The sequence below is a fragment of the Lepidochelys kempii genome, chromosome 6 (genome assembly GCF_965140285.1).
Source record: "Lepidochelys kempii isolate rLepKem1 chromosome 6, rLepKem1.hap1, whole genome shotgun sequence".
NCBI classification, from domain to species: domain Eukaryota; kingdom Metazoa; phylum Chordata; order Testudines; family Cheloniidae; genus Lepidochelys; species Lepidochelys kempii.
In genome coordinates, this window is record NC_136385.1 from 80443595 (window position 1) to 80452097 (window position 8503).

The following is an 8503-nucleotide window of genomic DNA, read 5'->3' on the forward strand; positions in this document are numbered from 1 at the left end:
AGGGCTATTTGTCAGGGGAGCTCTCATCTTGGTATTCCTGCGCTTCAGGGCGGTGGAAGGCAACTCACAAAGTCAAGGAAAGTGGCCTTACGCATGCGAAAGTTTCGCAGCCACTGTGAATCACCCCATACCTGCAACACTATGTGGTCCCACCAGTCTGTGCTTGTTTGCCGGGCCCAGAATCGGCATCCACTGTATCAATCAGCCCCACGGCCGCCATGATGTCCCAATCGCCACAGCCCTTGCTTTCAGGAACGTCTGTGTCCATGTCCTCATCACAATCGTCCTCGTGCTGGCATCTCTGAGCCTGGTTCTGCACGTACTCCAGGATAATGCGCGAGATGTTTACAATGTTCACAATAGCAGCAGTGAGCTGAGCGGGCTCCATGCTTGCAGCGGTATGGCGTCTGCACAGGTAACCCAGGAAAAAAGGCGCAAAATGATTGTCCGCTGTTGCTTTCACGGAGGCAGGGAGGGAAGGAGGGGTGACTGACGACAAGTACCAAAACCACCCTCAATAATGTTTTTGCCCCATCAGGCATTGGGAGTTTAACCCAGAATTCCAATGGGCTGTGAAGACTGTGGAAACTGTGGAATAGCTACCCACAGTGCACCCCTCCGTAAGTTGATGCTAGCCACAGTATTGAGGACACACTCGGCCGACTTAATGCAATTAGTGGGCACATACACAATCAACTGTATAAAATCGATTTCTAAAAATTGACTTCTACAAAATCAACCTAATTTCATAGTGTAGACATACCCTTAGCCTCACAGCATCAGAAGGTTGGGACTTATGGGTTATATGTATAGGATACATTAGAAGGGGAACTTTCTTTCCTGGAAGTTGCTAAAGACCACAAAAGATACAGAAATTCATCAAGTGTGCATGAAAGCAAATGAAGCACCCCGTTTCAGCCTTAAGTTCCAGTTTTCCAAGAATAGTTTTGAAGTTGTAATTAGATTCTTCCCAAGTACTGAGAACACAGCATACATCAAACCCATAACTATAATGCTCAGTTCCTGCCTTAGTTTAATATATATTTCATTGGGTTCTGTCATCCCTACAGTTTAGAAGGAGAAAAAACACATGGCAGAGCAATGGGAGCCAGTCCATCCAACTTTCATTGACGGCAACTGGAGTCCTTCCATTAACTTCAAAAAGAGTCAAGTAAGTCAATGCATGTTTTTAAAGTTTCAAATCATGAATCTGTATGTGCATATTTTAGACTCTGGTAAATTGAAAGTGATAATCCTCAGGCAGCTTTCTGAGGTATTCAAACTGGTTTGTGAAGCAGGAAGTAATTTCTAAGACATTTATACATTCAGTCTCAGGTGCCTATTTCAAATACAAATCTTGTTTTTTTACTAGGGTCTTGGAAAGTAAGTACCACTTTACAAATTCTTTTATTGGGATAAACTAGTCTTCACCCTGTGATGTGCATTAAAAAAAATCAACAGCTGCCAATGTGTGTTGAACCTGGCAGAACAGAAAATTTAAATACACAAATATTGAACTTACACATTCATTTTTAAATTGGTGTGTTTTAGAAAAGGAGAAAATTGGAACCTAATAAAATAGTCAGAAGCAAAAAAAAAAAAAAAAAAAGATTATTTTATTACGGAATTTAATTTCTGTCCTGAATAAGAAAAATAAACACCCGGAGAGTTTTCAAAATGTTCAAGCCACTCATGCTTTTGAAACCTCCAGCAATCACATTTATAAATAGAGTTCTGGTACAGCAATTCCCAGTACTGGTATTACAAAGCTATTGTTAATCCTAGATTTCTATCAGTTATCACAAAGGAGCTAGGATATCAATATCAGACCAGAGCAAAGTATTAGGGTCACAGTCAAAAAGCAGAAATGGGGGAAGACAAGCCTGTGCTCTTGAAAACCTCACAGCTCCTGTAATAACCCTGTGATAAGAGATGCTGCCTACAAAACAGTAGGGGATGCCAGTTTTACCCACCATATATTCTCGTTCATAAGCCAATTTTTTTTAGTAAAAAAAGGGGTCGGCTTATGAACCGGTATAGAGCAGGAGAGGTGGACACAGCCCCTCCCCGCAACAGAGGGGGCAAGGAGAGGCAGTACAGCCAGCAGAGCCAGAAGGAAAGAGGCGGGGCCAAAGACTCTCAGCTTCTGGCCACGCTGCTCTCCCCCCAGCCTCTGAAGCAGTGGCCCGGCCCCACCCACCGGAGTAGGCTGCGGCCAAGCCACCTGGCCTGCTGAAGCAGCTCCAGCCAGGCCAGAGACATCCTCCCCTGACCCACCCCAGCTAAGTTGGGAAGGGATGGGATCAATGTGGGGATCCCGGGCTAAGGGTAGGGTCATGTGTGGGGGTGATCACAGGGGTTACTCCCCTGACCCTCAGCTTCTCCCACCACCACCAAAAAATTTCCCCACCAGTTGCTGTCCCAGCCCGTCAGGGTAAGCAGCTGGTGGGCCGGGACAGTTTGTTTACTTAGGTTTACCTCCCTGCCTGCGGACGCTCAAGGTAAACAAACCATCTCTGCCTGCCAGCAGCTTATCCTGATGGCCCAGGAGCCAAAGTTTGCTGCCCCCTGAATTAGAGAGTCGGCTTATGAATGGGTCATAAAAAAATTTCCATTTTTACTTATCCATCTTGGGGGGGGTCGGCTTATAAACAAACCAGCTTACGATCAAATATATACAGTAATTTGGCAAAAGTATAATTTCAGGCTCCTTACTTTGAAAGGACCACTTCCCAATTTGCATCTCAAGAACACAGGAGTCAAAATGCAGAAGAGTGCCTTTTCTTTTATTTCATTTTTTAAATACCATGTTTGTTTTGCTGTTAAAGGACCCAGATGCTTCAGCAATGGATGCATGCATGTATATAAAGAAATGTATAGCCATTTTAAAAAAATACTTCCTTTACACACAGAGTCAAGATCATGTCATTACCAAGTGTCAGAAAATTCAATGTAAAGTTGACACCCATGCCAGTGTGAGTTTAAGGGGTATTAGCATCCACGCCAGAATTTCACTGCTTTAACACAGAAGTGTTTATATATTTTTTTAAAAAATATTTATAAAAAAAGCTTTGTAATCTAAACATTATCCTCTAGGGCCTAGCAAGTGCAAATAAATATTCATAACCTACACCAAGGGTAATCAGTAGGCAGCCTGCAGACCAAATCTGGACCGCCAGACACTTTTGAATGGACCCTGAAATCTTTTTATTTACTTATTATCATTATTGGGGGGCTTTATTATTTTCTCTGAAGTCTGGGCCTTGACTATACCTTGACAAAGAAACTGGAACCTTGACAAAAAATGATTGACTACCCTTACCAACAGCATTACAAAGCCAAACAGACCAGTACTGTGCTAACGAATAAAAGCCAGACAACAAGACTAACGTAGTTTCATCATGTAAACTGAAGACTAAACACAGAAAAGCAAGAGTAAAAAATAATACCCAAAAAGAGAATTTCCTTCCTTTATTACTAATTTTTAAAACTCAGTGCAATTGTCACCAAAGGATGTGAAATCTTATGCAACATGCTGGACCTGTTGAACAAATATTACATAATGGAATTTCTGAAATTCCTTTCTGACCCTTCTTGTTTATAACCCAAAACGTGAAAATAATAGTCCTCATTTTTTCATCCTAGTTAACGTCATGCAGATATTCTTGTTCGGGTATCAAATCCCTTTTTGAATCCTAGAATTTGTCTTAATATCCTTTTTAAAAAAGCTAAATATAGGAGACCTGTAAATAAGCTGAGAATATACTTATCTCAGGAATCTATCTACTCTTCTCATGGCTTTGGATATTAGAAAGATGCTATAAAATGCAGTCTCATAATTCCATATTTGCCTATTTAGATATTAGTATAATTTGTTGTACTGTATTTAAGTTTACAGTGTTCCTTTTTTTAAAATTAAAAAAAAAAATTAGACATGACAGGCCAGATTCTCTCTTGCAGCTGCGCTCTTCTTGGTGCAGGAATGAGTTCAAAGGGTCCAGAGCCAGTAACGGCTTCCCAATTTTGAGGGCCAGTCTTCACCAGCCCTGGAGATCCATAGAACAGCCCCTCAGCATGCAGAGTAGCACTGTTTCAGTGTCATTTTTAACTCAGTTGGTTTAACTCCTGGGTGGACAATCTGATTCTGGTTTGAACCAGGCTTGTTTAGGTTTAGTTCCACACAGTTAGAACAAGTATAAATTAAACAGCCATAAATCAAGCAAACTGAAGTAAGTATCAGCAAAGGTGTTTGCACCATTTCAACTAGACAGGTTTTAACAAAAACTGCAAGTTTGTTTGTGAACTAGACCTATGATAAACTTCTCTAGATGTGTTTCAGAGTAGCAGCCGTGTTAGTCTGTATCCGCAAAAAGAAAAGGAGTACGTGTGGCACCTGAAAGACTAACGAATTTATTTGAGCATAAGCTTTCGTGAGCTACTGCTCACATTTGCTCCAACCCCTCAGACAGAGACAAGCACCTACAAGATCTCTACCAAGTGTTCTTACAACTACAATACCCACCTGCTGAAGTGAAGAAACAGATTGACAGAGCCAGAAGAGTACCCAGAAGTTACCTACTACAGGACACGCACAACAAAGAAAATAACAGAACGTCACTAGCTGTCACCTTCAGCCCCCAACTAAAACCTCTCCAGCGCATCATCAAGGATCTACAACCTATCCTGGAGGACGATCCATCACTCTCACAGATCTTGGGAGACAAGCCAGTCCTTGCTTACAGACAGCCCCCCAACCTGAATTGGAATTAATTTGCAAAATGGATACAATTAACTTAGGCTTGAACAGAGACTGGGAGTGGATAGGTCATTACACAAAGTAAAACTATTTCCCCATGTTTATTCCCCCCCTCGACCCCCTACTGTTCCTCACATGTTCTTGTCAACTGCTGGAAATGGCCCACCTTGATTATCACTACAAAAGGTTTTTTTTCCTTCTCCTGCTGGTAATAGCTCACCTTACCTGATCACTCTCATTACAGTGTGTATGGTAACACCCATTGTTTCATGTTCTCTGTGTATATAAAATCCCCCTACTGTATTTTCCACTGCATGCATCCAATGAAGTGAGCTGTAGCTCACGAAAGCTTATGCTCAAATAAATTTGTTAGTCTCTAACATGCCCCAAGTCCTCCTTTTCTTTTTGCAGATACAGATTAGCATGGCTACTACTCTGAAACCGTAATTACAGTTATTCTATCTAGATTCAGCAATGAACAGGCTTTTATTTATTTCACAGTAGAAGAGAACATGTACATAACATGTAGAAAATGGACCTGGCATGTTTGTTTGTGTGAGGGGGTTGATGAAAGACAGGGACAAAGTACACCCCCACCCCTTATTTGTTTCTGAATGTTATAGTGTAACCTATTGAACACAACACACACAATGGAAAATTCATGCACTTCTCAGGGAACATTTCTCTTTCAAAAGTTCAACTGGACAAAATATATAAAGTTTGAAGTGTCATGGGATATTACAAAGAACACCAAAAAAAAAAAAAAATCAATCACACAAGAACTCCCTAAACAACTAATTATTTTCAACCCATTGTCTGTATTCAAATCAAAATGTACTGCTGAAAAATCATGAACCTCCTCACAGGAAAATAAGTTGAATTGAGTCTGAGCTACAAGAAAAATCTATTTATCTTAGGGCCTTTTTCAGAACACATCATCATGTTATCTCTAAATGCAACACTGTAAGTGCATCAAACTTTCATTTTACTGATCAGGATCTTTACCCCAGAAGGCAAACTGACTACCAACAACTCCAGGAAGTTTGTTTGCAGGACTAATTCTTAGAGATAATGGCTTCCACATTCCCCCCATCACATTCCTCCCTTGGCTGAAGGAGCTGTTAAATTATCCAGTCTTGGCAAAGTGAGGAAAAAAAGCTTCCTATTTGAACATCGATATGGTTAAACCATCACAGGGGTTTCTTTTCTGTTTTCTCCTTCAAGGGGAATTTATTTTCTTTTGGTGATGGTGGTTAAATGACATTAGAATAGCTACCTACACCTACAAAGAGCACTGCTATTAAGAGGACACAGGAAAATTAGAGATATGGAGGATGGGGGAAACTGCCTCTTGCTAAATGTCCAGTGCTGTTTAGTCATCCAATTTAACCAATGCTATGTCTGTTCCTTTTCTGTCACCTTAAGGAGAGAAGAAGAGACACAGCAGGTTTGAGTGACCTCCTCCATAGAAGTGTGCTGCAGCCTTGATTAGATATACCTAGCTGAGGAGACTCAGAGTAGTGCACTGCCCATCCTCCAGTTTCAGTAAGGGGAGATGGAAGAGTCTATTCTTCCTTGTGAATAGGAACAGCAGAATATCTGAGGAGGTACCAGCACTCTTCTTGTCAGATGACCTGGGAGGAGAGAGTCTTTTAAGAATTTCTCTGTTAAATTGCAGAGTACTGATTTTGTTAATTTCTTTGTTAAATTGCAGAGTGTTGATAACATCAACTCTGCCTCACAATAAAGTTAGACAAAGGATAAAATGAAGGCATTCCTGAGAGATAATTCACTTGAGCTGAGATGGAGGTTAAAAGGGGACATTCAGGTGACTAACTTAAACCATAAAATGTAGACACTGGAGGAACAGAATGACAGAAGTGAGCTCAATTTTTTTGTTTTTTTTAATGCAAAAGATTCCATCGCAGCGTGTTGGATCTTAACAGCACCACTGAATGAGGCTTACAAATCTAGTGGCACTGTCCACACTAGATGAAATGGAAAACAGTAAACAGACAACATAATTGTGAGCAAAAGTACCTTGACAATCAAGTGTCTTGTTTAAACGTGTTTTATAAGTAACACATATAAAACAGTTTAAAACATTATACACTTATTTTTATCCTGATCTTTATCCCTTTAAGAATCTCACCAGTAGGAAATAAAGGAAAATGACCATTTCTAGACTGCCTAATCTTTTCTGGAAGAATTCCCTACCTCCAAGTTTAACAGCCCTTCTCTGCTATAGGAGAAGCATATTTAGCTAGTGAGCAGAAAGATCCCAAGGAAGGAGGACGACGAAGACCACAGGAGCCTTCTCTTCTGCTCTTCTTCTTGGTCCCTCCGCTTTCAAAGCCTTAGAGTGTAAAGGTCAAGGGTAGACAGGCTGAGTCACACTCTGATCTTAGTTACACCAAGAGCTCCAGGGACGCTGTCCTGATTTCTACAGAAAATGCCGCCAACTCCAAACTCTGAGCGGGGGTGCCCACCCCCACGCAAAAATCTCACCCTACCCCAGCCCCCACGCAAAAATCTCACCCCCACCCCGTGAAACCACCAGACAAACACGTAGCAAGAAAAACAAAAGCCACAGTCAGCCACTAGAAACCCAAACGATCCGCCTGTAAATATTTAACTTTTGCTACTGTAACTACCAACACAGGAGTGCCGTCAGGAACTGGGAACTGTGCCACTGACATCAATGGGAGCAGGATCTGGCCCTTAAAAACGCACTATCCCAGGCTGATCTCTCCGCGCCAGAGGCTGATCGCAGCACGTAACAATGTGCTTCTCCTAGAAGAAAAGCCGGGCTGGGTTTACACTGGGATGACGAGCCCCAGCCCTTCCACGACTGGCACATGTGGGCTTCCAGAGGCGGCTTAATCCTTCACTCTCGGGGCTGCTACTTCTTCATACTTCGCGGGAGAACATCGCCCGGCAGCGTCCAAACCCCGCACACCCAGCAAGAAGCGAAACCAACGGGGCAGCCGCTCACCGGAGCCTCTGCACCACAAGAACTTCAGGGCAGCTCAGCTGACTGACACATGCTGCCGCTACTACCCGCAAGTTACACTGGAAAAAGCAAAGCCTCCCCCGCCCTCCAGTAACTACTGCAGCAGCCACAGCCCTGCCACGCCGCCCTGCCCGCGTGTAACTCCCGGCTGCAGCGGGGCAAAGCAGCAGTGGCCGCGGGCAGACCTACCTTCGTGCCCGGATCCTGCCGCTGCTCTGCCCGCGCTCCGCCTGCCAGCCGAGGGCTCTAGCGCGCCGCTCTAGTAGTCGCCGCCGCCGCCTGCCCCGCCAGCCTCCCGCACTCACTCAGCCACACGGAGCCTCAGCCGCCACGCAGCTGTCAGCCCAGAGGCGTGAGTGCAGCCTCACGTGCAGATGCTGAGCCAATCCAGAGCGCGAGACTGCCCTCCCGCCCATGTGAATTGTGATCGCTCCAGGAGCTTACTTCAGGTTTGGGACTTTCCAGAGGCGGGAGAAGGCGCAGGATCCCAAGTGAGCAGGGTTTTGATCCTGCTCTGCATCCTCCTCCCCACCAATGTCCAGTGCAGGCTGGGGGCCAGCAGTTCCCTCTGAAGCAAGAGAGATCGTGTAAAATAAAATATAATAATAACTAATGACCAGGCTTGAAAGCATGGACAGAAGGAGAAAGAGAATGTAAGGGGGAGTGGGGACAGAAATCTTGGAAAGAAGGAACCAGGGAAACCTTCGAGAGAATTCAGAGTAGCAGCCGTGTTA

At 43.5% G+C, this 8503-nt stretch overlaps 1 protein-coding gene across 1 annotated transcript in view; it reads right to left on the reverse strand.

Annotated features, from left to right (window-relative positions):
- STXBP6 (syntaxin binding protein 6) overlaps positions 1-8084 on the reverse strand; it is a 209877-nt gene extending 201793 nt beyond the window's left edge. The window contains exon 1 of the mRNA XM_073348899.2: positions 7959-8084. The gene's annotated coding sequence lies outside the window, so the exon portion shown is untranslated. The remainder of the gene's footprint in view (positions 1-7958) is intronic.
- Positions 8085-8503: the final 419 nt, after the last annotated feature.